The 27,602-nt window shown below is 45.5% G+C and overlaps 1 protein-coding gene and 1 long non-coding RNA gene across 10 annotated transcripts in view; one reads left to right on the top strand and one right to left on the bottom strand.

Moving 5' to 3' along the window:
- TRERF1 (transcriptional regulating factor 1) overlaps positions 1 to 19,237 on the bottom strand; it is a 99,002-nt gene extending 79,765 nt beyond the window's left edge. For 2 of the 9 annotated variants that reach the window (XM_040553298.1, XM_040553296.1), the window contains exon 1: positions 18,873 to 19,223. The gene's annotated coding sequence lies outside the window, so the exon portion shown is untranslated. Of the gene's footprint in view, positions 1 to 18,500; positions 18,820 to 18,872 lie in introns of those variants that run through there. The other 7 variants (XM_040553302.1, XM_040553304.1, XM_040553299.1 and 4 more) reach the window with 5 other exon arrangements.
- A 2,674-nt stretch (positions 19,238 to 21,911) lies between these two features.
- Positions 21,912 to 25,927, top strand: LOC121068218. The gene is made up of 3 exons (XR_005818718.1): positions 21,912 to 22,904; positions 23,965 to 24,092; positions 24,475 to 25,927. It is a non-coding gene; the product is annotated as an uncharacterized LOC121068218 (long non-coding RNA).
- Positions 25,928 to 27,602: the final 1,675 nt, after the last annotated feature.

Here is a 27,602-nt window from a genome sequence, read left to right as displayed (position 1 = left end):
TCTTTACTGAAACATTTTTATAGCTGGGAAAACATGCAAAGAATGGCTAAATTCATGTGCTTGTAAGTTTATTAGTTAAAATATTTCTTCAAGGAAGGTTAACCAACAGTTATCAACAGTTATGTCTAACGTGCACAGTCACTTAAGTGCTGCTGTCCACAAAATACTAGTGACAAGTACTGGTATAAACAGCAAAGGAAGGACATGATAGTGTTTATTTCACAGGTGGATCATCTCACAAATGAGACTCAGAGCTTTCATAGATTTACAATTAGCAGTATAAATTTTTAACGATTACAGCCTTGGTTAGTCTTCATACCTGGCAGAGTTTACATCTACTACTCCCAATGCACTTAGTCTCGATTTTGACATCAAGATACACCCATTAAATTATTTAAATCCTGAACATTCACTGCTGCCCTCCCTTCATGTGCGTGTGATTTGAAGAAAAAATAGAAAAGTCTCCAACACCTCTTCCCAGAAGCATGCTTTCTAGGTTTTCACATACAGAGCAGACTGGAGCTTGCACCAGCTGATCTGTGCAAGCTTTGATGACTCGGTTTTCAAAATACAAGCCAGGAAATTAGTCACGGTAGAGTAGCATCTCTAGGGGACAGTTTGGGTGGCCACCAACAAGTTGTGCATGGAAGGGTGTGCGAGAGAGAAAGATTGGTATCTACCACTTCCTCTCTTCAGCCAAAAAAAGAAAAGAAAAGAAAACTAGAGAGCTCTGTCTTGCCCACTGCAGACAAGCCCAGAGGCAGGAGAGGGCCGATGCCAGCCTTCACACACCACCAGAGAAGCAGCAAAGCCAGCAGTTTTGGTGGGGAAGCTCCCCGAAGCCAAACACACACACACACACACCAGCCTGGTTAAATAGCAACCTCATTACATACCTCAGAGGGAGAGTGTTACCAAAGTAAGCCACGGACTGTAAAACATCAGACAGACCTTCAGAAGGACAGCCCTCTCCACTCACAAGCAGCCGCTCAATACCTGCTCTGCACCCACGTCCACAAAAAACACAGAATATCCTAAAAACTCACAACCTCCCTACGGCAAGCCCACAAAAGAGGCTCTTACCCCCACCCCACATGAGGAAAGGAGAATCCTCCCATACCCCAAACCACTGGAATAGGAAAACTGACCAGGTGGACGGCTCGGTTTCTTTAGGATTGGGACCGTGCCCCAACACGAAGACGACGCAACAAAACTCAAGCAGCCGGCAAGAGGCAGCGCTGCTCCCAGAGAAATTTTAGAAGCTAAAGCCATCGGCAGCCACCCCTCAGACAAACCCGAACAGCTTGTTTTGGCCACGAGCCAGGGCTCAATCAGAGCTGCTCAGCCCCAGCGCAACAGATTTCAGCGATTACAAGGAACACGTGCTGGCTGGTCGCAGGGCCGGCCGGCTCAGCACGCCTTGCAAGACGGCTCTCCGCTGGGACAGCACCAGAAACGGTCAATGCTCAACAAAAAAAGGTGGTTTTAGCACTACCTGCAGAAGGCCGACACGACAGGTCAAGCATCAAGTTTTCTTCCACAGACCGTTCGGCTTCTCCTAGCACCTTGCCACACCTACCCGACTCTCCAACACGCGCGTATATGGCAAACTGAATTTTGGGGAGTCTTGGAGGCTACTGAGATTCTCTAACCAACTTGCCCCACATCCTCCAATATATGTCCCGCCAGAGATGCTAAAAAGGCAGGTGCAGAAGGAAAAGAAGATGCAATGGCAGCCCAGGACCTAGCCCTGCCCGCTGAAGGACAAGGAGCTGAGCGAAGGTGCAGGAAGAAGACCCCTCCAACTGCTGCCAGAGCAGCGGCACGCCACTGAGATGCAGGACCCAACAGGCTTACCCTAGTGGAAGCGTTTTGTAATAACCTATCTTTTGCATGCTTCCATGTCACTAACACAGAATGAAAGAGGAACAAAAAGGCACCCCGTGAAACTGAGAGAAAATCATGCAGGAAGCCTCTTGTGAAGATAAGAACATGGAGAGGGAGGAGAAATGGATGGATGGACTTGCTGATCCTAAAGGTTTTATCCAACCTGGATGATTCCATGATTCTATGAAATGGGAACCCACGGAGAAATGGGAACCACAGCCTGAACCAGCCAGGAGAGAGAGGCAGCCAGGGAGCAACCTCCACAGCAGCTGTGGGCTGCAGGATGGCTGGAGAAGAAGAGGAGACCCTCCCTTCCCTTCCAGGGCACCACCCTTCCTAAATTACTTTGAGCAATCACCACACGACTGCAGTACCCTAGCCTAACAAATGCCTTTCGAAGGCCTCAGCCCAATACTTCCTCACTTTCCCCCCTTTGTCTCTTCTCACACCCTCCATCAGCCTCCGGGCTCCTCGCCCTGCCTGGTGGCTTTTTGCAGGTTCTAAGCACAACAGCAGCGCACAGCATCAAGACGTGAGGAAACACTTCACTCCCTCTCCAGAGAGGGAGGAGGAAAAGGAAGAGGAAGGGACCAGACAGAAGAGCCTAAGCCAACCTCAGCTGGCAGCAATCACAATTTGGCCAAATCCAATTAACCCACCTGCAGCCCTGTCTCTGGCGGACTGGTGACTCCAGACTGCAAGGGCTTTGCAGGAAACTGTTTTCTTTACGGATGCTGTTCTCCTTTATCCTCATTAACATTACTTGCTTACTTTATTTCAAAAGCAGGGAAGCTAACTATCGTTTATACTCAGAGCTGTATAACACAACCAAAGTCTTCCCTTTTCACACAGAAAAACACCTTATGAAACAGATTTTAGTAGCCTTCACCTAGAAAAAGGCTAGGGAAAGGGACAGAGAAAAAGGCATTTTTTTTCAAGCTTTAATGTTCTCCCTGCAAAGCCTCTCCAAACACTAGCATGAATTCTCAACAGATTTCTAGCCACATGGTAATTACATAGGCTAATTCCTTTGAAATTTCAAATGTTACTTAACAGCAAAAGGACGATGTTAATAGTCTTGGCTTTTTTAATCTTTCTGGCATCATGACTTTACTCCAACTTCATACGGCCGGTAAAGAAGAAAACGTACACAGAGAAAGACAGCAAGAAGTAAGGTAGAACGCGGATGTAATTTAGTAAGAAAAGGAAAATTTGATGGATGAATAACGCAGGAATGATGGATTGGGTTATTCAGTTGTATGCGGGGATAGGACCGTGTGACAGGGCCCATATTTATACCACACACGTTTGGTGAGTTGGAGTTTCTCTTTCGCCTCCTGCCACGTTCGTTATGCAGCCCCTACAGAGCGCCGTGCTCCCTCCTGGAGATGAGGAACCTGCCCTCGGTCCAGGCCCACACACCTCCACCACCTTCCAAGTCAGACGGGCTTCCCTCAGGGACCAGAAAACAAAACCCACAACACACAGAGCCTTTATAAATAAGAATTCGCCATCTTTTTCTGGAACTAAATAAAGGGTATTTCCCTTAGAAACAAACTTCCTCATCCCAGGAAAAAAGATGACAGCATAAAACCATTCAGCATCATTTTTGTTTAAAACTCAACAGTTTCAAGACCAACCTTCTTCAGCTATTAAAGCAAGTCAGGAAGATACTGTGGGGAGGTTAACCTCGCACTTCAAATCTACTGCTTCTGATATCTGAGAGGTTTCATACGGATACTATCCCATAAACCCTTCAGCATCACATTTATGAGCAGAAGGACACATTTATTTCTTTGGATAGGAAAGATGGAGTTGATGACCAACACATCAGTGGTGAAAACTGCTATGCAATAAAAAAACCCACAGCCATGTGAATTTGTAAGTTCCTCTAACGAAGTAACATGTGCCAAGCCAAGCAATTCTGATGAATTACATTAGAAGCCTATAGACTCCTCAGAAATAATTAACTTGCACAGAGCTGCATCTGCACAAAGACACGCATACACTCAGCAAAATAAATTCTGACTTCTTACATCCGTGTACTTTCACTTGAGTGTAAACCTATAAGATTATTAACTATAATAAAGCTCTAAAATGGATGCTAAAATGGCGTTTGAGGGCAGCATCAGACATTCCAAAAACATATATAAGCTGAGTTCTATATACTATATAAAGGCAAGTTTCAACTAGAAAGCCTTACTGTGATTTGTGGTACTTTAAAAGCACTCTTGTAACAATTTTAATAGTTTAAAATATTGGAGCTTAGTCCCAAAGAGATATAGCTAGCGCTAAACTGCCATTTTAATGGAATTTTTGCACCCTCTCTCTACGCTCCACTTTATAAATAAACCTCTAGACTTTTTATTGATTTTTTTAACATGATAGATTGAGCCTCTCTGGCAGAGTGGGCCAAAGAACAGCCCATGAAAAATTATAGGTTCGCAATTTGTGAAAGGGACAACAATAACAAAACTCCCAAGGGAAAACTATTGCAATATACTGCATATGTGTGTGTGCTCATTGCTTTTCAGATCTGCAGTGTATACATTCAGATATATACATATCAAGACCTCTTTACTAAGTTTACTGTCAGAAACAATTAAAAGAATATCACCCACAGTTACATCACGTGCCGTACGTCTTTTGCAGCTGCAAAGCACAAACTTGATTCAGCGCCTGACTTGGGTAACGCTTGCTCTGAAGTGGTGTGGGTCACGCCACCAGAACTGCCTCAAGGCGGAAGAAGTCTTGTAGTAGTAGTTCAAGTCCAGGAGATGTAGAAGTAAAATCATTCAAGAAAGTTGTAATGGTAAATACAGCAACAGCTAGCCTGAGTTACCGGTTAGCAGGTGTTACAGCCTGCAGGGTCCCGCACCAGGCAGCTTCCCAGGATAGAGTCCTGCTGACCCAAATTCTGCAACCAGCTCTGCCCATGTGAACGTCACCAAGCACGTCTGTGGTCAAGCCGTGAGATCACAGCTCCTCCTGCAACCGAGCTGAGCAACGTACGGCAGCAGCAGATTGAAAACTTACTACTCGTGTGCACGGATGGGAGCGTGATGGATTCATAACCTACCCATGTGAAAAAGCCAGGGTTAGTTCTCCGACAGACAGGGACCACTTGGCTCACGTGATCCACATTTCAGTTGCCAACATTTTGCTAAGGATAAGCAGAACAGCTGATACCACAAGTTCTTTTCTTACATAGGGAAGGACAAACAAACAAATGAGGAAAAAAAAAAAAGGGAAACAACAGAATGCCAGCAGCAAAACCTAAACTGTTTAAGTACAATCACAGATATTTTGCAGTATTTTGTCCCATTTGGTTCATCATCATTTGGTTCATCAATTTCTCCCATTTGGTTCATCTCTCCTTACTGCAATTTATTTTTTTTAAACCTGGATCTATTCACTATATGTGTATATATGTGTGTGTGTGTGTGACTAGATTTAAAAGGTTCCTTGAACACATGACTGTACAATATTGTTTGAAATCTTTGCAGGATCTTGCAGACTCCTGTGTGCTTAATTTTAGAAACAAGGACAACAACAAAAAATCAAGAACCCAACAACAACGTCTGCCATTTCCATATGTGCTCTATATTTTACTAGTTCTTTACCAGAAATGAAAACAAAACAAAACAACAAAAAAAAGCACCACAGAAATATTAGGGGTATAATGTCTTCCCTGACATTTTGACATGCAAGGTACTTCTGAGTTGCTGGACTCCTAGAGATCTGCTACACCTGGCTAAAAGTTCCCCAGCTGATACTCAAAAGGAATGGCTGTTCAGAGGGCTACTTATGGGGATGTGAAGATGATGTGGCAAAAGTACCTGGAATACTGGGGGATTTTTGCTGTGCAACGCCCCAGAATGATTTTCAGTGGATGCAGTAGCATTGTTTTAAGTCCAGAATGACTGCAAGTCTCTCCACATCCTCCTCTTAGTAGTTGCTCTTCTTCAGATGATGGAAGGAAAATCAGGGTCAAAAATGGCTACCACGGTAGTAACTGACGGTGATCTAGTACACATGCACACAACCAGCGGTACAACAAACAGCTCAGGATGCTCAGCAATACATACAGGGGAAGGCGGGGTCAAAGAGTGGGAGACGAGCAAAATAGAAATTTTATTTCAAGTCTCCTCCAGCCCACATCACCAAAGCCACCAAGCAGGGGTGCAACACATGCCCAGCATAGAACCTGTGGGCTGATGAACGCATAAGGAATGGCGTTTTTTTCCCAGATTTAGCCAGACCAGATCCAAAACCAGAACTACTGACTCCTCCTCAAAAGTCACAGCTCTGCAGCTGAACCATCGCTGCTACCAGCCATCCCGCTGCCCGGTGAGAAACATGAACTTCAGCGGCCAAGATTTTCAACCTGACATTTTTGCTAGCACTGAACTCACACGATTCTTTTTCCCCATTAAAAGCCTAATTTTAAAATACCGCCCCGCCTCGGCTCGCAGGCACCTGTTACTGACAATTATCAGAGAACATATGGAAGAGAAAAGAATAGCATATGGCTGTATGGGTAACTGCGCTGACGAAGTTCTCCCCTCGAGCTCTAGAAGGGACGTGTAACTTCACTAGTTTTTTTCTCAGAGGCCACCTCCATGCCGTGTGTGAGCACCAACACGGCTACAGGCAGGGCAACGCCAACACGAGCCCCAGATCTCTCCCCACGCCGGGCCTGGGCACAGCGGGTCAGGGCCATGTGCTCCTGCTCCCTGCGGGCATCCCCTGTACCTCCTCTTCTGCCAGGCCCCTGACGGGGACTGTTACAGGAGAGCTGAGACAGAAAGCATCAAAAAATGCACAGCGTGTGAATGGGCAGCCATAACTTTCGCCTGCCACGAGCCTGAGGCAAAACTGCTGATGTACCTGGCCCAAAGGCCTCCTCGCCTTCCTCCCAAGGCAGGGGGCAGCCGATGAAAGGCAGGAGGGAAGGCAAACCTGCAGGTCCATCGTGGCAACAGACAGTTTTGTTATAACGTTTACTTTATTTTATAAGTAACTGGAATCAGTTCTGCACATAGAACAGTGTGGCCGGAAATTTAGGAGCCTGGATGATCGCTATCCTTTTGCTCTGTCTCTGCGTGTGTTTGGTACCGCCATCATCCTAGCACCGTCTGCTACACACCATCACCTGAATCCAATGTCACGTTTCTCCCCTTTCTCTCCTGCATGTATTTACTTCTCCCGTGGGAAGCGACTTACTTAAAAATTGCCTCACATTAACAAAGGCAGCAACCAACTTTCCAAAACTCCAACTCGCAAACAGGCCGTCAGGGGAGACCCGCGCAGCCCCACTGAAGGGTCGCCAAGCCTGCTCACAAAGTAAGCGCTGTGCCCACCGATGTCAAAAGGCTTCAGCCCAGAGCTTTATTTCTCACATTTCACTGTACAAAAGCGCAGTTACAGGTCTCTGAACCGAGATGAAGTTATCAGCAACCCACGGGCTGTAGGGAAAGACTCAGGGCGTCGAGCTCGCGCTCAGCTAACAGCCCAACAGGGAGGAGAAAAAGGCCTGAATGCAGCCCGGCTGACATAAGCCGTGATGTCACTTCCATTTAAAAAAAAAAAAAAAAAAGAAATGATCTTTTTTCAGATCCAAGATGCAGAGATATGTAAATCATCTGGCCTCCATTTCAAATAAACAGTGCGAGATAACCCAAAAGTTAATAACTCTTGCAGCCTTCGTTCCTGCTCTTCAGAGGGCTCGAACAGCGCTGCGGGATCAGATCATCGGGCGAGCAGGGAGCCAAGCCGCCTGTACGGGCACGCAGCTTCACGGCAGTCCCACCCTGCGGTGCCAGCACCGTCTGGTTCTCACTCTTCAACACCGTGTTTGTTTTTTCTTCTCTTTGGGGAGGAAGTAATTTTAAACAAACTATCAAAAAAAAAAAAAATCTTGCTCTAACAACTCTACAGCAATTTTGGTACAGTCATGGCTGAAATTTACAGTTCTCTAAGGATAGATTTAAGAAGCCAACCAAAACAGGTTAGGATCAGAGAGAAAGGGCATCTAAGAATTACAAAAAATGCCCAGCTAAATTAGGAAAAAAGAAGTTTAGCCAAAGAAAAAAGAAGCAAAGGAAAGAAAAATCTGGAAGTACGAAACAAACAAACAACTTACTAAATTTGGGTAATTCAGAAAAAGCTGCACAAGAATTTAACCATTTAAAAAAATATTTTTTATTACTAACAATTTTTTAAATAGGAAAAAAAAAACACTTTTTCCACAAAAAAAGTAACTTCTTAAATACAAACTTTGCCTGAAGTGCTATGCATACCTATTATGCCAGTAAATATTTTCAGAACTTGGGAACATTTATGAGAAAATTCAACCTGGAGGGTAATCTTCCTGAAGTTTCTACTTGGCAAATGAAAATAGTGCTTTTTCACAGATGAATATCCTTCCCTGTAATTGTTATTCTGTTCCCGTCATGTAAATTGGGGTTTCAACCAAATGCAGCTTGAAACCTACCTAATGAAAAAAAAGCACAAAAATCAAACCAACCTGCACAGGACAGGGCAGAACAGTACTAACAACATGTAAGCACAGGTTTCTAAATAATAAAAAAAAAAAAAAAAAAAAAAAGAGTTGTTGCATAATTTATTCACTTCCCTACTAGTTTCAGAGATTAAGAAAGATAGCAACACTCTGAGATAACTAAAAGATTTCTTTTTGCCTTTAGCTCAGTAATTTACGGGTCTTCAGGTTTTGTGTTTTCTTGTTGTTGCTGTTGTTCAATGGGAAAATACTGTGGAAATAACATTTACCTGAATTCCCAGCCTACAAAGCTCGCTCACAGCAGCTCAATACAGCCGCTTGTCCACCAAGCGCCATAAAGAAAGACTTACAGTAAGCGGTGACTAATCTCTACAGCATATACTGTACGTGTATCACTGAGTCAGCTTGAAAGTTCGTTCATTCACTCGAACACCGCTTCTTCCATCCCCTTCGCTCTGATCTGCAGACAGATCTGCAGTCTGGCTCCGCTTCATTCAAGGAGCGGTTCTCATTGCCTTAATAGGCAATAGGTGCAGGTACAAAACCCTCCTGCTATGGCACAGGACTGACCTAAAAACCATGGAGTCGCCCACGCAGCAGCAGAAAAACAAATAAAGCAAACAAAAAAGGTCCCATGAGCACGAAGGTCCCTATGAGCACAAGCCCTCATGGCACGTGGCCCCTGGCCCCCTGCTACTGAAGGAAATGCCCGATCCCCACCTTTGGCCGATCGTTTGGCAACCTGGCTGTGCAAAGCAGGTGAGGCAGGGCAAGTCCAAGTGGTCTGGCCCACCGGTATCAAAAGCAGCCCCAGAACAACACGGACACACGCTACAGACTGCTAGAATGGGCACATTCAACTTTGCATTTGATGGGACCTAAAATAAGGTGCCCCGCTCTTTTGTTCTCTTTTTTCATTTCTTGCAATTTACATACTTTGCAGTACGGATTTTCCAGAAATAACCTGAAAGTAAAAGTTCCTCCTGAAAAAACTGTTTGTGCCAAGTATAGTGTGGGGCTTAAATTTAAGGATTTTCTTCACATAATTGAAGCACATCGTCTGCTTTGTAATTACAACTCTTCAAGTAGAAGAACGCAATTATTACAGAGTAAAATAACTACAGCTAAGAGCTGCCTTAATATACTGACCCGATCTTGCACCTTCTTCCAAACAGTCACACAAGTAGTTTGAGCGACTACAATATGAATAGACATTGCCACAGATGACTAAAAATTGAAAAATTTGGCCCAATACAGAGCACACTTAATCCAACGGAAGCCTCTCCATCAACCAGCTTTATGCCGTAATCTACGTGCCATTTCCACAAAGTCTGCGCTGAAACCTTATGAGTTTTGGACCATCGCCTACTGGCTGAGAGCTAGTCTTTAAAACCAGATGAGCCCATGTTATTTTAATGAACCCCCACTTTAACTAACGGTCGAGTAGTTAGCCTAGGAATCGCATGCTAACAGACTTGAAGCATGGAAGTATCGTTCCCTTCATAAATTACTGCAATTCTGCAGTCCCAGGCTCTCATTTATATCTGTGCACTCAATATTCAGATTAAAATTCCTTTGGACAGTTGGAAATCTTTGAACTACATGTCTGCTAGCACCTCATTTTATCACCCCCTGCTCACGTTGAGCAGAACCTCAATACGCAGGCAGCCACAGTTGGCTTAACACAGACTTTTCATTAACAAAACAGCACTTAACCTAGTGTCTTCTCTCTGTGTACCTCCCTCTTCAGGTGTATTATTTCTTTAAATTTAAAGCTGTTTTTAACTTCAAAGACTAATTTTTACTACAAGCAAAATGAAGGGTAAAATTCATCCTCTGCAATGCATTTTTGGTTTTCAAGCATACAAATGGAGAAGCCTTTTTTCATTTTACCTGCAAGGCATATTCTCTTATTCATGCTTTTTCATTATAATAGCAGCAACTTTAGAAAAGTATTAAAGTTCATTATGATCTAGCTCTTTCAAAATTTCATAGTCCTGAAAAAAAATAAAAACACTTTTCTTTAGGTAAATTTTGCTTCCCATTTTCTACTTCTCTCAAACACACGTAGGCACTAACAATACTTTTTTATCTTGATCCATGCAGCTCAGATACCAGTTTACTCACTGACAGCATAAAATAAGCCTAGCTGATGAAAAAATGCAAAGAATTACTGCCCATCATCTCCACTGAGAAGTTTCTTCCAGTCTTGCAAACACACAGCATCAATGAAAAAGAGGGAGAAGCTACCTGCCCGCGCTTCTGCAAACATGCTGGCTTAGAAGAATTACTGCCACCTTAAACGAAGACATGCTCCTATCATACTCATAAATATGGGTTCAATGTAGTTATGAATATGAATCTCACTTTTCCATACATAAATTGTCTGCTAACGCAGCAACCTCCCTCTCCTCTGTACCTAATTGCTTGGCCGCACAGGCTTACTGAAGCCCGTGTAGATGCTTCGCGGGGCATTCCTGCAGATGAAGACTGCAGTGACGAGTGCTTTGCTGCCTGTGTCCAGAGTCACCTAACAAAGCAGACACCTGGTTCCAACAACCTGCCCTATCTTGGTGTGACGAGGATGGTGAGAGTCCTTCTGGACAGGAGGCAAGAAAGCCATTGCTAACGCTCAAATGCATACAAAATACCGCGTTCTGCCCTGCTTGACGTGCTACTGCTCGCATCAGTTGTGTTGCCAAAGAAAGTCAGAACTTCAAACAGCTTTACTCGGTCCTTTTTATAAAACGTGTCTTGGTTCAGCATCTCACCACTAAAGCATGTCAATCTCTGAGATGGTTTTCTGCCCTATTTTTGCCAGGAACTCATTAGAATATCACTGCAAGTACTTCTTTATTATCATTGCTGTAATGCTGAATTCACGTTTTTACACCGATCAATAAAAACTAAATCAACACACTACACACCCAGCCCACACATGAAGAAAATTCATTTAACAAGGAGATCAAAGTTGTCTACCTTCTACTGCTGTAAAATCACAACCAGCCTGTTGGTTTTGCCAGTTATCTTTGAAGAATGATTGGAAATGAACAAAAAAAAAAATAATTCTGGAAGCACGTACTGAAATTGCAGATATAAAACAGAGATAGGTGGACACATGCAAACAACCATGTGGGAGACCGCTGCGTGAATTCGAATGGCATGGCAGGCCAGCGAGGCGGCAGTATCAACGCTTCTGCAAAGCTTCCATGTAGGTAAATGTTAACTATTTCTTTTGTTCCATCAAAATCCAAAGGGTTGGCAACTGGACGGCTTCCACCTATTTCCCTCCACTGTAGCAGGGGCACAAGCTGCAACCCAACTGCTGTGCTCAAAGCAGTTGGGTTTGAGCTGCACATAATGTAAACTTGCAGTTCAGGGGACTGTAACCTCCTGCACTCAGCAGACACAGCTTTGGTAATGGCCACAGAGCTCGTGTTTATTTAAAGTCCCACATCGACCTAGGAGCCATTGCAAAGGTGATGCTTTCAGCCTCCAGAGAGAGAGCGAGGCGCTCTCGCTGCTGAAAGCAGCCCGTGTTCAACCGAAAGACGACCACCTCCCCGCAAGGTAAGCCCAGCTCCAATGCTCAGGACAAGACAAAGCGAGAGGCAGGCCAAAGGGAAGCAACAGCAAGATAATTAAGGAACTCATCCTAAACATCTCAGGGCTTTGGTGGCCTGAATTTTTGGGGAAAAGAAACCTCAGCTTAGCTATGTAGGGTCTTTAAGTATTAAGACTTGTGGCAGGTGAGAATCACTTAAAGACCGGTCAGTATCCAACTCTTATTTAATACCCCACTATAGTTGCTAACAGTGCAAGGCTTAACTTCATAAAAAGAGCAAATAACTACGAAATTTCCACGTGAAAAAACAGCAGTACTATTTACTACTCAGTTGACTTTCTGGTACAAACAGGCTCTTCCACCAGCATGCCCTCTCTGTCCCCAGAAGGAGCCTGCAGGGCAGCAGCAGAGATGCGACACTGAGGGCACAAGCCCAGCAGGCAGAAGGGTCAGCAGCAGCCCTCCTGACACAGCAAGGAGCTACACGCTCCTGCCAAACGAGCCCCATTTACCTATTCCCACGTCACGCATCGCTGCACTGTCCACATACTCTTCAGCCTCTGATCAAAGTGAGCATCAATAGCATCTCATCTTATGCCTCCAAACTTTCACAAATCTATAATGCAGCATTTCCAAATCTGCGGGATTTAAAAGCTGTATTCAAAATTAAAGTAAGTGGAGTCACTAGGAAGAAAGAAAGTATTACAGCATATGAATAATATACTTCCTACTTAATGATAAATTGTATTCAATTCTGCATGCATAGCAGAGGGCTATTTCAACTTATGCAAAGCTCCTAGAGCATTTGTTTCACTAGGACCCCCTTAAAACCATAATCCTGCAAGAGTGCCCATATGCGTTTGTGTCGTAGGACAGCAGTGTTTACCCCACTGGCTGCTCTAGAACTACACGCTAGGACTGTACTGCATGTTCTGTTAAGAAAATGAAAGAAGTTACTATTTAGGTCAAGTGTAAGATTAAGAGAGAGAGAGAAAAAAAAAAGGGGTTGTTAATATAGCTGTAATTGGCATAACCCTCCAAATGTAAATAGAGATCCTTCCAAGAAAAGGCATTTCTAGTTTTGATTTGGCATGTGAAACATAACAATACTGGGAAAAATACTTTTCTGCTAATACAACTGGAGCTCAGACAGGACTCTTACCCACACAGAACTGTTGCAAAACCCCTCGATCCCCTAACGTGCACTATTTTACCAGTAGAATTTTTGGTTTAAAGGGGAGAATGTATTTCAGGCCATTGCTAAACCCATTAGCATTAGAGGTTTTTTTTCTTTTAAATACAAAAACTAGAACACAGACTTCCCTCCTATCTTTCCCCACACCCCCCAAACACCCATACACTAAAAATATATAAATAAAGGAAATGAAACTTCCCCATCAATGAAAATAGCGGGGGGGGGGGGAGGGGGGGGAGTGGAGAACAAAGACAAAAATGGGTCTGTACAGCACCTTTTTATTGCGAACTAAGAATCAAACAACTTTAAGACAGAGGAGTTTTCAGCCCTTACCAAATTTTAAATTGAATAGTCACTTACTTCACAGGGTTTGTTTTTCACAGCCCTATGCTGAAGGAATTATTTAGGATTTAATATTCAAAGAGAAAGTACCTGGTGTAAGTTCTGCATCTCAGATGGACCCTGTCATCCTTGAAGAAGCCTGAAAGCCTTGAGACAGGGCAAACAAAAATCTCCCACCTTTTAAAACAGAGCTGCTGATAATTCAACACTTAACCCATGCCTGTTTTGCTGGAGCAACCCTTCCCCAATCCATATTTTTGCAGCCTTAACACTTCAGGATTTGCTGGAGGTTTTAGTACCCGAGTCAAAGCTTTTCCTCATTACAGAACACAAGATTTTTGATAAACAACAACAAAACAAATACCAAAAAAGAGCATCTACAACAATCTTGCTTTGCTATAAATGCAGTGAAGTCTAAACATGAAGAGAGAGAGGAGGAAAAAAAAAAGAAAAAAAGGCAAAACAAAACCTTGCAGCACAGCACTTCAAGGACATATCACAATGCAGTCTCTATCAAAAATCTTACAATGAGCACTTGACAAGAGGAGGGAGGGGAAAGGCAGCAACCATTTTCTTGCTGGACTAAAAAGACTTGAGAAAATTTGTGATAAGGCCCAGGACGGCTGATTTATAAAGGCCTCAGTGGTAGCTTAGGAAAGCTCAGCATTTGTGTCCATGTTCCTGGAAAGTAAGCTGACCAGCCGAGGGAAAGCTGAATATCAGTGACTGGATAAAATCCTAACAAATTTTGAACTGTAAACTGGAGAAAGACAAGCCAAAAAGAAAGAATCAGCTACCTTTCCAGCCTACCTCATATCAGCATTTTGGGTCTTTCCAGAGCAAATCATCAGTCAACTACGAAAACTTAGGTGGGCTGTTTGTGTGAGACGCGTTACCCTTTGTTACGGAGTAAGCTAAAACCACAAGACTTGTTTCACTCAGAACCTCAAAATACACCCAACACTACAGAACTTGTCCAAAATGTTGCAGCAGCCCCACTGTAATGCGTAGAGCCTAATCTCTAAAAAATACCCTATTACAGGGTAACGGGGCATCCATTAAGAGCGTGCTGTGGGCCTCCCAAGCCGTTATCCCCCTGAGAAGAAAGTAAGACGAACTACGCGCCTGCCTTCTGCTTTCGGAGGCAGCGGGTTGTAGCCTGAGCACATTTTCCAGCTTTTCCCCACACAAATCAATGTCCTCTTTCTCTCAGCAGAACTCTCTGAAACAGAGGGCTAGAGAAAAGCCGGGAAATGTCACAGGACTTGGGTCGATTCTTCTGATCGATGCGAGGTGCGTGCGCTCTAAGGGTGAGCCAATAGCCAGAAGCCTGGCGGACCTGGCCCAGTGATGCTCCAAGCCCCTTGCTTCCAGCAGGCCCACATCACCACACAGCCAAGCTGGGAAGGCAGAAAATTAACACCTATCCTAATTACTCTTCCCTGCAGAAGCCAACATCCAGCACGAAGCAGTGCTGACAGGACACGCTGCGCTGCCCGCGGCGCCATCCCGGCCAGGCTCGACCATGCGCCTCAAGGCCTAAGGGGCAATGTCTCCCCAAAATCTGCAAGGCAGCTTCACTTCCTGAGTGTGTCCTGCTCAAAAGCGAGTGGATCTCTTCAATCTGCCTGGTTTCAAGCAAAGAGTTAACACAAATTAAAAAAAAACGACACAACTTTGGCCACCGTTCTTTGAGCCATGCTCAGACACACTCTTTGAAGGAAGAGCCGCCTTTCTTAAAATATATTTGAACGTGCTATTTTTGTCTTTATCTTAGAAGGCCCGATTTCCCCTCACAGCCCTGCTATTGATGACAATAATAGGTTTCTCAGCACCGGACAAGTTATGAAGAGGTTTTAAACCTTCACAAGCAGCAAAACTCACTGCCTCCATTTTTTTTTAAGTTTCAAACCCAGCCCCCCCTCCTACGAACACTGACACACACGGCAATGGTCCTTCTTCTCAGCAGCTCCATGGAAGCCAGTGCCACCACCGGTGCTGCTCGATGTACGTAAACACGCGAGGGCTTGGAAGCTACCCCGGGCAGAATTAACCTGTGTGCTCGGAGGTGCTCTTGTCTGCACTGCACAGGTGGATGAGAGGCAAAAGGGTCCCTCTGATTTTAAAAGGAAAAACAGACTGATCATGATTCCTCGTTGGAAGCCAAGAAGCCTCAAAAAAAGCCTAAGGGGGGAAGTAAGTTCTTGCCCCTTCAACAATTACTTTACATCTACCAAACACTGCTTGCCCTTTTTTTTTTTTTTTTTTTTTTTTTTTAAGTATTTCTAAGGAAGCTGAAATGAAACTGCCTTATCTCACAAGTTGCTATGACACATCATAAAGAGACGCAGCCTTCCAACACCAGAATCTCACAATGACGCTACAGACCCGGGGGCCTCTCTTTAGGTTAGTACTGTCCCGTTACAGAACTGGGAAAGGGACAGGAACACCTTCTCCAACGCTTTGCCAAGCAAGTTTCTAAGTGACATATTCCCCACTAGATTGGAACAAACAAAAAATTACACTGAGTTTAAAATATTCACAGCAGAATATTATCTCACATTGCTTTAGGAAACTTGCAGTACATTATGTGACTGTTTTCCTTATACTCTTCTCACACTCCCTACCAGATGCCAAGTTACAATCTCAGTTTATAATGACAAACCTCAACACATCACTGGAAAAATTAAAATGGCCTGAAGAAGTACAAGCAATGGAGCTCCTGAGCCTCAAGCCTAGGAATTCCCTTTTCCTACCCAGCGCTGCTGAGCGCTACCCAAAAGTGAAGCAACCTGAAACAAGGACTCACTTTCCGGTCTTAAACGCAAACCAGAGGCACGTGATCAGCGGCAACACAGAGGTCGAGAGCATTAAGTGGATAAGACATGGAGCCTTTTTCAGCCTCTCCAAATGCAACGTGAGTCAGTGTTAGATAGGGAGGTTAGTCATGCTGTGGTTTATTTACGCTAACCCTGGCCAAGGCAGGATCCCTACCTGGCCGCCTGTGGGCCCCAACCCTCCCCGCGGGTGCCCTGGGCAGGACACGCATCGATGGCAGGGTGATTAAGTGCTGCCCTTATCATTTCGCCAAGAGGCCGATCCTGCACTCTTCGCTCGGGCCAGCTTCCACAGTGAAGTGCATCAGAGTTGTTCTTCCATTAAAGTTGCATTACTCTTATTTGGGCTTTTCAAGACACACTGATTTGACTGCCACCCCGACAGCGCTGCCCAGCTCCTTGCTGGAGTCTCCCAACTTCAGAAACTCTAGCTGCTTATCAACTGTAGTGGAAAATATCATAAAGGCATTTATTTGTGACAAAATTTTCACATACAGCATATACCAGCGTTTACTTTTTCTGAAGCACATGAGACTATCAGCTATAGAAGAAAAACGCACATGACATGTTTTCTTCATATGAAAAAATCACTTATCAAAGTTCTAAATAAATAAGGTCTATTTGGCATAACTTTATTAATTACAAAGCCACACAGCTAAACTTCCACGCCATCTAGGCCTCCATGGAGCACTGATGAAGTAGCACCCTGGATGTTAAATATGCGCCTGGGATAAGCCTCAGAAAAGAAGGTAACATACCACAGAACTTCACGCCACGTCACTCCAGCAGGTATCAAAGTGAAATGGTTATTTCTAGATAAATATGTCTTATTAAGGAAACGGCTCCATTCTGAGACGACCTAACATCCCAACGGACCACAAAGCAGATAAGCAATCACGGCGAACGGCAGCCTGTACAGCGTGCAGGAGCGGCTCATGCACACACTGGTATCACAAGAGCAGGTCAGTATCACAAGTGCGGGTTCTGCTATCGCGACGATGCCTCCGCAGACCGAGGGGAAGAGGCAGGTCCCAGCAGGGCGCCCCACGGGATGCTCGCAGGAGCAGCGGCATCGCCCTGCGGAGCAGCCCGGGAGGCAAGGCCCAAGCTGGAGCAGTGAACTCCCCTCACTGCAGCAGATACAGCAAAATTATAGCCGTCGAAGATATAAAACTTTACCCCCAGTGATTACCTGCTCACCACGTTAATCACGCAGTTAAGTACTTTGCAACGTTTTCCATAAATAGTTTAGTTATGGGTCATCATATCTACTTTGCTGCTTTTAGATTAGTCTGTAAAAATCTACGGACGTCACCGGCGGCTGCAGGAATTATGGTCGGCGTGGCCGCGCTGGGACAGCAGCAAGAAGTCAGATTTTACCGGACTGCCATGCCAGCACCGCTAAGTTTCACACCCTGAATATTCAGGGCTGGGCTGGTAGGCATGAAAACCGATCTGAGAAGTCGGCAGAAGGATGAGTAGGCATTATCCATTTATTAACTGGTTAACTGCCAATTAATTTCCCTTGCAAATCATCTCTCTGGTATTTAAACATCTGGCTAGCAGTTTTTCTTCATTACCCCCTCCCAGAATTAGGACAGAAGAGGAAAATCACACGCTTCTGCGCCCCTCCAGCCACCACCTCGCTGCCTGCCCCTCTCCTGGACGGGGACAGCGGGCAGAAACCCTGTCCCCACAGCGTCCCCACAGCGTCCCCACAGCCTCGCACCCCGCAGCCTCGCTCGGGAGGAGGAAGAAGAGGAGGAGGAGGAGGGGGCTGCGGCGAGCGCCACGCAGGGGCAAGGGGGGGGGGGGGGGGGCGGCACGGCCACGCGTGGGGCTGCCACTGGAGGGCCGTGGCCCCCAAACCCGATGCTGTGACACCCCCAGGGGGGTCCCCCCAGCCGTGCTGCACCCCCCCGGGGCGAAGCCCCCGGCCCCACGGCGGGCAGGTGGGGGCCGCGCCCCGCCGCCCCCCGCGGGAGGAGGAAGAGGAGGGGGAGGAGGAGGAGGAGGCAGGCAGGGCCTCGCCTCCCGGGCGCTGCGGCCCGAGAAGTCAGCTGCAAACTTTTTTTTTTTTTTTTTTTTTTTTTTTTTTGCAACAGAAGCCCCAGCGCATGCAAAAATGAAACTTGCCAAGCGTTCCCCTACCTGGCGTGAAGTCTGCAACAAGTGCACGCGGGGCCGGCTGCGGGGCTCGGGTTTCTCTCTCTCTTTTTTTTTTTTTTTTTAATATTTTTTTTGGTTTAAATCCCCTCCCTTTTGCTCTTTTATCATTGCATTATTTTGGCGGCGCCGAGGGAGGAACCGCGCTATGAATTTCCCCCCAGCGCGCTGCCTGGGTCCTACTTTCTCGCGGCGCTCGGCCCCCAAACAAATATCGCTCCGCCAGGAAACGCAACTCCCGGCCCGGCACGGCTCGGCACGGCCCGGCACGGCTCGGCCCCGCTGCCCACCACATGGCTGGGACGGGACCCCCCCTCGCCCTCCCCCCCCCCCCCCGCCCGGGGCAGCGCCGCTTACCTCGGGCACGGCCTCGCTGTGCGCCGCCCGCGGGGCTCTCTCCTCCTTTTTTTTAATTTTTTTTTATTATTTTTTTTCCTTGCCCCCCCCCCCCCCCCTTCTTCCCTCTCTCCGCGATGCGCCAAAATCCCCGCTGTCAGCAAAATCGCTGTCAAATTCTTTTCGAGGAGAGGAGGGAGGCTTAAAAAAAAAAAAAAAAAAAAAAAAAAAAAGCAGAAGCAGAAGGGGGAGGAGGCTGCTGGGAGGCGACGGGATCCCTCCGCCGCCGCCACAGCCACAGCCGCCCGGCCCCGGCCCCGGCCCCGGTACGAAGCAGGAAGTCACGGCGCTGCTGCCGCTGCTGCCGGCGGCGGCCGCCCGGCCCCGCGGCGGGGCGAGGGGCGCCCGCCGCCCCCGGGGCCCGCTCCGCCGCCCGCCCGCCCCGCTCCGCCAAGCCCCCCCCCCCCCGGCCCCTCCTCTCAGCGCAGGTGCCGCCGCCGCCGCCCTGTCAGCGGCTGCCGGAGCGGGGGGACCCCCGGCGAGGCGCCCCCAAAGCCCTCTCAGGGCTCCGGGCGAGCCGCCCCCAGACCCCGTCGTGGTGCTGCGGGGTTAAGCGTGGAGTTGGTGCCGCCGCGCAGCCAGCCCCCTGCAACTCGCTCCCTCTAATTTATTCATTTATTTATTTCTTTAGCCACGAGTTGTCTGAAAGCGGCCCTTCTTCCCCCAGTTTAATCCCGCGGAGACGTCCCTGCCTCCCGTTCGCGTCGCGCTGCGCCAAAACGCCGCCCGCGTGGAGCCCTGGGCGCGGGGATGCGGGGCGCTGCGGGATGGAGCTCGGGGGCGACGGCACAACAGCACAGCCGGAGGGGGAAACTGAAAGGCGGGTGGGATAGGGCCTGCTTCTGCCTTCACGGAGCGGGAAGGGGAAAAAAAAGAAAAGACAAAACTCTCATGGGTTATACCAGGAACAGAAATAGGTCTTTGGTGTTAGCGTTCCTGATTCAGCCCTACGTGATAATGGTTACCAGCACCCTCATTTTCTTTTTATGGTCATCCTGGTTTCCTGGTTGCATGGCACTTCCATTGGGCCACCGTTCTTAATAATTTAACCTTTTATGAGATTGTTTTGATTTACAGTGTAGATTAGAGCAAGAGTGAAAAAGCATGATATCACCCTCTGGCTGTTAAACTCCTTTGTACTATATGCAAAGGTCTCAGTTGTTTAAAATGTCGAGAGAGAAATGTCTTTTTTTTTTTTTTTCCCTCAGCCAGCTAGTCATTTTCTAATTTTATTTCTCCTTAAGTGAAAAATACCATTCAGATACTGTAACTTCTCCGTGCTGAGCTATGCAAAATCTATGCTGAGTTCTGGACTCAATGGTTAGCTTGTTTGCTTGCTGGAGTCCTAAGTCATATAAACTGTGTTGAAAATAGAATTAAAACCACAACTCAACATGTGCCTTGCCTCTGTTTGTTTTCTGTGTCTAGTCTGAAGCCCAGAATAGCCCGTATTGCTTGTGATTTCCAAAATGACTTTGGAAAATAAGCAAAGTAATGTAACACTGTAGGTTTGTCGCAGCATCTTGACTTGTTCAGCCGACCCATGCAAACAAACCTGTACTGAGTTGGCCAGGTGCTACCGGATTTACCTAAAGCGTGCAGGTTTGCGTTGCAGTTCTCCAAGTAGAAGCAAACACATAGTATAACTTAAATTGGAATAAAGAGTCATTATCGGGCAGCCTTCTGACATGCCGTAAGCTCGACCCTATTACTCTGCCATAACAAGCAAATCCATAAAACTTCTGAATGAAGTAAAGTAGTTTATTAGCTTTGGACAATATTTCAAGAAAAAGGTGTGGGCCGGCTCTAGCCAGACCCCATTCTTTGTACTCATACTGCAATTTATGAATTGTTCTCCATCAAAAGCACAAAGCCGTAATTGATGCTCGCAGTTTTCCTGATCCGTCTTCTAATCTTTGAGGATGTGAGGATTGAGCTTCTTGGTTTTGAGTAACAAAATATTCCTATTTTCAGTATTGAACCTCGGGATAATTCTATGGGTTTGCCATGATTTTGTTTAACATTATTTTGGCCGTGGTTACTGGCAAGTACGTGAGGGCTGCATGCCCCAGGCTGGCCGAGCGCCCGCTGCCAGCTCGCCGCCATCCCAAGAGGGAGAGCTCGCTCCCTCATCCCTGCCCGCTGCCTTGGCAGGCTGGTTCACCTCTCCAAAGCAGAAGAGTGTGCCCTCTCCTTCTGGGCTGATGTCCTGCGGTTTTAGCAGTTATCTCTGCGCGAGGACAGCCGGGTGCTGGAGCTGCAGGGACACCTGGCCAGGAGCAGGACGGGGAGGGACTGGGGGCAGCCGCTTGCCCCAGCAGCAGCGAGCTGTCAGGGCGGCTCAGCTGCCTCTTGAAACCTCCCACCACTTACAAACAACAGAAAAGCAGCAAATGTCTTCTGGTAACTGCTATCGCTCTGTCAGATTTTTGTCAGAGATTAATGAATTTTAATTTTTTCTAAGTAGGGCTGTTTTAGGAATGAAAGAAGTACAGAAGTTGGGAAGTGACAGAGGTCTCCGATCATCCTTCTGGCTAATTCCTTTCCGATAGAGGGTTGCTGCGTCATTATCTTCCCAAATGCCTTAAGTTTTCTTAGTAGGCTTTGTCTTGAATTTGTGGGCTTTTTTTGCAAAAAAAAAGACAACACTAAAGAAAAGCATGGTTGTGGTAGAAGGCAACCTACCGTTGTTCAACAGCTGGAGTGGTTAAAACAAATCCCTTAAGACTCCTCAATGAATCACATGTATGCAAGCGTCTCGCTGGTCAGAGTCACAGCAGCCAAAACGCGGGTGTCTGTCCAGTTTCTCAATTTTGCATGCCTCTTCCCAGACTGAATTTTGAATCGTGGACGTTAGCTTAAATAACGAATAAATAAACCGGGCCTTAATTGCCAAGTTGGTTGAACGAAACTCATGGCGGAGTTAGTTTTGTTTTAATAAGGAACCTGTGGTCCGTACAGAGTCCTGATACAGGATTTAAGATTAAAAGCAAATTTGGTCTCAGAGTCTGACATCCTACATCATGTGGGCTGTGGTGTTTCTAATTGAGATTATAACTTGCTTAGTTAAAGTTTATCTTCCTGAAAAAGAGTCAATGTGGGGATTTCAAGAAATAGCGCGTATGCCCCCTGCTACCCCCTGTTTTGATGTAATTATCAATCGCCTCGTGGTTAAATGTTTGAACCTGATTTTTCATTTTAACTTGTCAGCTTTCCAGCATGACGTTGCTGTTTTTTTCTCTTCTGAGTCAGTTTGGTACTGTCTGAATGGATTTAGTCAGTCATTTACCTTTGTCTCTTCCCTCTTATAAACGAGAAACACCGGGGCCTTACAGGAGTGACACTAATAGGGTAAGAAAAGTTTAAAAAGCTGAACGTGTGTTTTCTGCGATCGTGTTCCCTGTGCATCATAAGGGAAGTAGCCACAGCATCCCATATACCTAAATACAGAAAAACAAATGACAATCTGTGATGTTTTTTCTCAGAAATCAGCAAGTATATCTATCATTCTAGTTATCCCAGTGTTCAAGAAGCTCTCTCTGCTTTCTCAGACCTTCAGGTAATGTTTGCAACCCCTGCCTTGCCTCCATCTTCCTTGCCTTCGTGGGTGTCAAAGCGCAGTCTTCCTCACTCGTGCCTCCTCTCTCCAGGAAGCGAAAGGCATTGAGAGCTTCCAGGATAAAGCAGCTCTGACTCTTTGGTGTCACTTCTTACCACTTCCATTGCAAGTTAGGAAAAAAAGGTCAAGTTTGTAATGGAGCTGAGTAGTTTGTAGTAGAAACGCAGCGGGGCTCCGAATCTCTGAGCTCTACCACGTGTCCTGCAGCCTGGGTAAAGGAGCAGGCTGCGTGGGACAAGCAGTCATCCCAGCGTGGCTGCTGTGAGCTGCCTGTTGTACAGTGGAGCTGTTGCTCTGATCCCAGCCGCCTGGTGAAGTTGCAGATTTCACCAGCAGCCTCGTGTCTGATCTCAGAGCGTAAAAACAGACTGGAGGTAAGACTTTTTTTCCCCTTCACTTTCAGCCAGATCGGTTTGCTGATTGCGCAGCGGAATGAACCGAGCAGAAAATGTGTCCAGGAGGGAAGAGTCTGAAAGCATGTGGCTGTCGTTTAAATTGCTCATGGAAGCCCTGCCCGGTGGGTCTCTTTCCGTGACAGCTGAAACCAAATTAAATCGCGACAGCTAAGGTCCTGCTGTCCCCGCCACAAGTCGCTGCCCCCAGCTGTGGGGTTTTCTCTCCTGTTTGCACCAACACCAAAGCTTCGTGCTTCCCCACAGGGAGCCAGATCGGTGCCCAGCACCGACAGAAAGCCCATGCAATTTTCCCCTGAATTGCTTCACTGAATCAGCTGGACGAGTAGCAAGGAAGTCTGTGCGCCCCAAAGTGGGATTTGCAGCAGCATTGGTTTAAACTGCCTTTAATTGTTGTGAAGCCATAGCTTCTGCCTCATCCAGCAGATAAGATGCTCAGTAACAATGTCAGTGCAGGAAGCAAGCTACCACTTCAGGAGGGGGAAAAGGAAAAAAGGAAAAAGAGATGATGGGAGGAAAAGAGAACCCCCCAGATCTGTGACTGCAGCCCCCTTTGCATGCACTGCGGTCAGCTCTGTAAGTCCACAAGCGACAGTTTTCTTTTGACTAGCACTTTGTGGACTTTTTCATCTAGTTTAGAGCAGTTTGTATATGAGGACATCACTTAACTGCTTCCCCCAGGAAGGCCTGAGGGAGCTTTGGTCCGGCTCTGGGTGAATCAAGTCACTGCAGGATGGGGACACGTAGCAGCTTTCTGTGGGACCCAGGCCTTAGCCTTCCTGCCTCTCAGTGCAGTCGTGTGCAGGGATAAGCTGAAAAGAAAAAAAAAAGTAAAGCCTGAAAGAATGCTTTAGGGATGTTTTGGTAAAGAAGTTGCAGATATGCAAATCAGAAATAGTGCCGAGTCAGAGATTTTTTTTCAATGACTTTATTACCGTTTTGCAAGCGCGTGAGAGCTGTAGGGAGGAACATGAGCTAGAGATGTTGGGAGTTTTAAAGGGGACATTCTTGTTTTGTTCAGTTTGTGTCGGTTCCCATTTCTCTTGGAAGAGCTGCCTCTACGGACATCCTGTCAGGAGTAATGTGTGGGCATGTATGTGCGTGCGCGCAAGATGCAGTGACATGGACCATCTTGCAGATCATGTCTCAGTGAGTAATGTTCAAATTTGTGTGGGTTTTTCACATGCTGGAAAAAAAAAAAAAAGAGATGTTTTATTTTATAAAATATACAATCATATGTATTTATAAATTTACAAATGTATATAATATATACATATATAAATTATGTAAGTTTATAAATTATGAATGTATAAACATCTAAAAATCATTTGTCTTCATAAAAATAACACAACTGAAAATCTCATCTTTTTTTTTTTTTTTTTTTTTTAAATAATTTCCAGGTTTTAAGTTGATGGTGTGGTTTGAACTACTCTAAACTTTAAATCTGCTCACGCTATTACAGGTTTTTGTATAAGTAGATCTGATAAGGTCTTACAATCAGGGACCCAATAATGCTCTCCTCATTTTACAGATGGATAACCTGGGGAACAGAAATAGTCCAACATCATCCTGGAAACTAGCAGCAGTGGTACAATAAGAAACAAAGTCTTCTAAGTTTTCCCTGTGGTTATCTGTCCAGTTTGAAGTGCATTGAGCTTTGCCTGATGTGCAAGCAGTAATAAGCGTTATCCTCCTGTCTTTGCATGCACTCTTGGTGGTAAGAGTTGAAAACTGCTGCATGAAGAAACATCTTCTAAATGCCATTCTGCTGTTCTGCTGGGAAGAAATACACAGTCCCGTACGCAAAGATTCAATTCACTTACAGATGGAACCTACCATTACAGAGAGGCACCGTCAACTCAAAATCCAATGAAATGCACGGACAGATTTAAAGTTGAGTCTCCTACAACTTCTGTTGAGTGTCCCCAGCAGTCCTCGTGAATTGTGTTTGCTTGGCTTTAAATTCCTGTCACGTGGTAAAATTGACATAAACAAAAAGAGGCTTGAGTATGGCTTATTACGCAGAGCTGTGCTAATTTACAAGGTGTTTGTTGAATGAGAGATATCATACCTTCTGAGTATGGGAAGGAAAAGTGAAGTGGTTATATGCAAAAAAAAATATCTAAAGATAGAAGGTAAACAGTTATGGAAAAGATGGGTGATGGGAGTAGAGTGAAGCCTGGGATCTTACCTTCAAATTTCAGTTAATCTAGGTCATTTTCTGTAACAGAAGGATAATATCTAAATACAGATATGATTAAGTCAGTGTGGTTCCCTACCACAATGCGTACCACGTCCAAGTCTACATCGACAGCAAAGAACGAGATTAAAGGTTTCCAGTATATGTGGTGAATTTCAGTCCAGGCACAACAGTATTATTTTTTCAGGATTTTTCCCTCATAAGTTGATACAACATTGTAAATAGCACACTACGTATTGTTTGGAAAGAGCTCAGAAGGCCATCTGATCAGAACTGTCACAGTAATTTTATCACCCTTCTTTCAGCATTTTCTCAGTTTTCTCTTCTATATTCCTCAGCACAGAAGCATGTTATTTTGCTGATTTTATACAGATTTGAATGTACTCTACGTTGGCCTTGTTAAGCGAGTTTAAAAGAAAAGAACCATTCACATGTTCTGCTCTGGACTTTCCCATTTAGAACTGTAACCTGAATTTTTATACAAGTCTGCTATAGTCATGTTTACTGGTCGCCTCTAGGTCTTGATGCTTCTTGCTTATTTGTTTCTTACATAGGTGGCTGGGAGCAGATATCGCCTTTAAAATGTAAGGATACAGCTGTCATGGTTTTAAAAAAGTACTGTTAACTAACATGCCTGCGCTAATATTGTATATCCAGTATATATACAATATATGTGTTTATAGATAGTGATGTAAGGCGCTATACATCAAATTGAAATAAGCAGCATTGGTTCACATATTTTTATGGTGATGGAAATGCACTTACAGTAAATGCCAAGCACATTTACGTTTCTGTGTCGGTGTTTCTGTGTGGTTGCCCCAAAACACTTGAGGAGCCGAGTCCTGCACTGAAAAACAGAAAGCCGAAAATGCGATGGAGTTACTGTATAGCGACAGGGAGACTGGGAACTTCAAGAGACCCTTATAAAGCAGGTTAACAACATGTAATAGAGGAAAACCAATTTGCTCTATAGCCATGGAATTTTTGCCAGCAGCAGCTGAAGGGCAGCAGATGACAATTAAATCTAGGAATAAGTAAATATGTGGAGCCTTACAGTACGTTTTCTGGTGGACAAATTTTGCTTCTAAAGACTAGGAAACTGCCTCAATCCCAATCAAATGGCTTGTGACTCTCCAAACAAATATGGAGGATGGGAAATTAAACAGAGGGTCCCCAAAACAATCTCTGTGTCTTGCTCCTGATGCAAGAGGTTGGGGCAAGCTTAGGTCTGTGAAACAAAACATCTCAGACTCTTGGGTCTGTTCTGTTGTGGAGAGAGCTAATGGTGCAAATTGGGGGCAAGATTGTTTTCAGAGGGGAAAAAAGACTCTCTTCTGGGTCACTAAGATGTGGAATTTTCTTGTAAAAGTTTCTGAAGCTTTCTTCTAGCCATGTGTAGTACTGACTTGTTCTCCTGGATCTGAGAGCTCCCTGGGAACCCTCCAGTGACAGCTGTGTGACCTAGGGGCTGGAAGGCTTGTCCCTTAGTCTGTGGTAGCCACAGAATTGCCAGCGTGCTAGAAAAGCATGAAATATGGGGAGTCACATCTAGGGAGGGAAAAGAGGTTTCTCAAACCAAACCTTTGCTTTAGCTGATCTGTTGGTCTGCATAATCCATTTCTCTGTATTCAGAAATTCTAGCAAAGGCAAGATGTACATTTGTGTTTTTCTGGTTATATATTTTACCACGTCTGCATCCTCTCATTGTATGAACATCTCCTCTGAGCCCCTCGGAAGGACAGATACAGCTCCTTGCCTTTTTGTTTTGAGTCCCACGCCACTGAATAATCTGGCAGCTGGTGATAGCTGAAGATTGAGACATTGATAATTCTTCTGTACCCCAGAGGGAGGCAAAGCAGCTAATTATACCTCCTGGTGCATCAGTTGAGGAAATCCCCAGATAGGCAGTTGTGGGTGTATTTCACTTTCTTTGCACTACTTGAATGATGTACAGGGAACAAAGGAGGGTGAAACGAAAAAAAAAAAAAAATCAGCCCCTAATTATTCATTCTGAACTTGTGGCCTTCTTAAAATATGCTCAGCCCGGGGAGTGAGCACAGGGTTGAGTGAGGCTTGTCCCAGACTTGTTAAGACTGCACCATTAGAGGCCGTTCTTGTTAAAGCGCCTGCTGAAACTTCTCGAGTCTGTGTGTACGGGTCGGTCCTGCGTGGAGGTCCCTCGCTAGCGATGTGCCAGTGCTTTTACCCTCCTGTTACAGGCTATCTGAAGATCTTGGACCTGTTCCATGCTTGAACTCCAAGCATCTTTGTTGTCTGTCTGACCTTGCAATATGATAGGCTGGAAACTTTTACTGCCTGGCTTTTTGTAAGGCTTGTTTCACAATCTGGGTAATGTAGATTTCTCTGCTCCCCATTCCCACTTCTGTAATGTTTATCGTATTGAATTGTATGTCTGGTTTGGTGTTCATTTCTGCAGCTTCTGCCTACGTTTCACGCAG

Source organism: Cygnus olor, chromosome 3 (assembly GCF_009769625.2).
Source record: "Cygnus olor isolate bCygOlo1 chromosome 3, bCygOlo1.pri.v2, whole genome shotgun sequence".
Lineage (NCBI taxonomy): Eukaryota > Metazoa > Chordata > Aves > Anseriformes > Anatidae > Cygnus > Cygnus olor.
The sequence above is the reverse complement of the archived record's forward strand: the minus strand, read 5'-3'. Positions and strand labels throughout refer to the sequence as shown.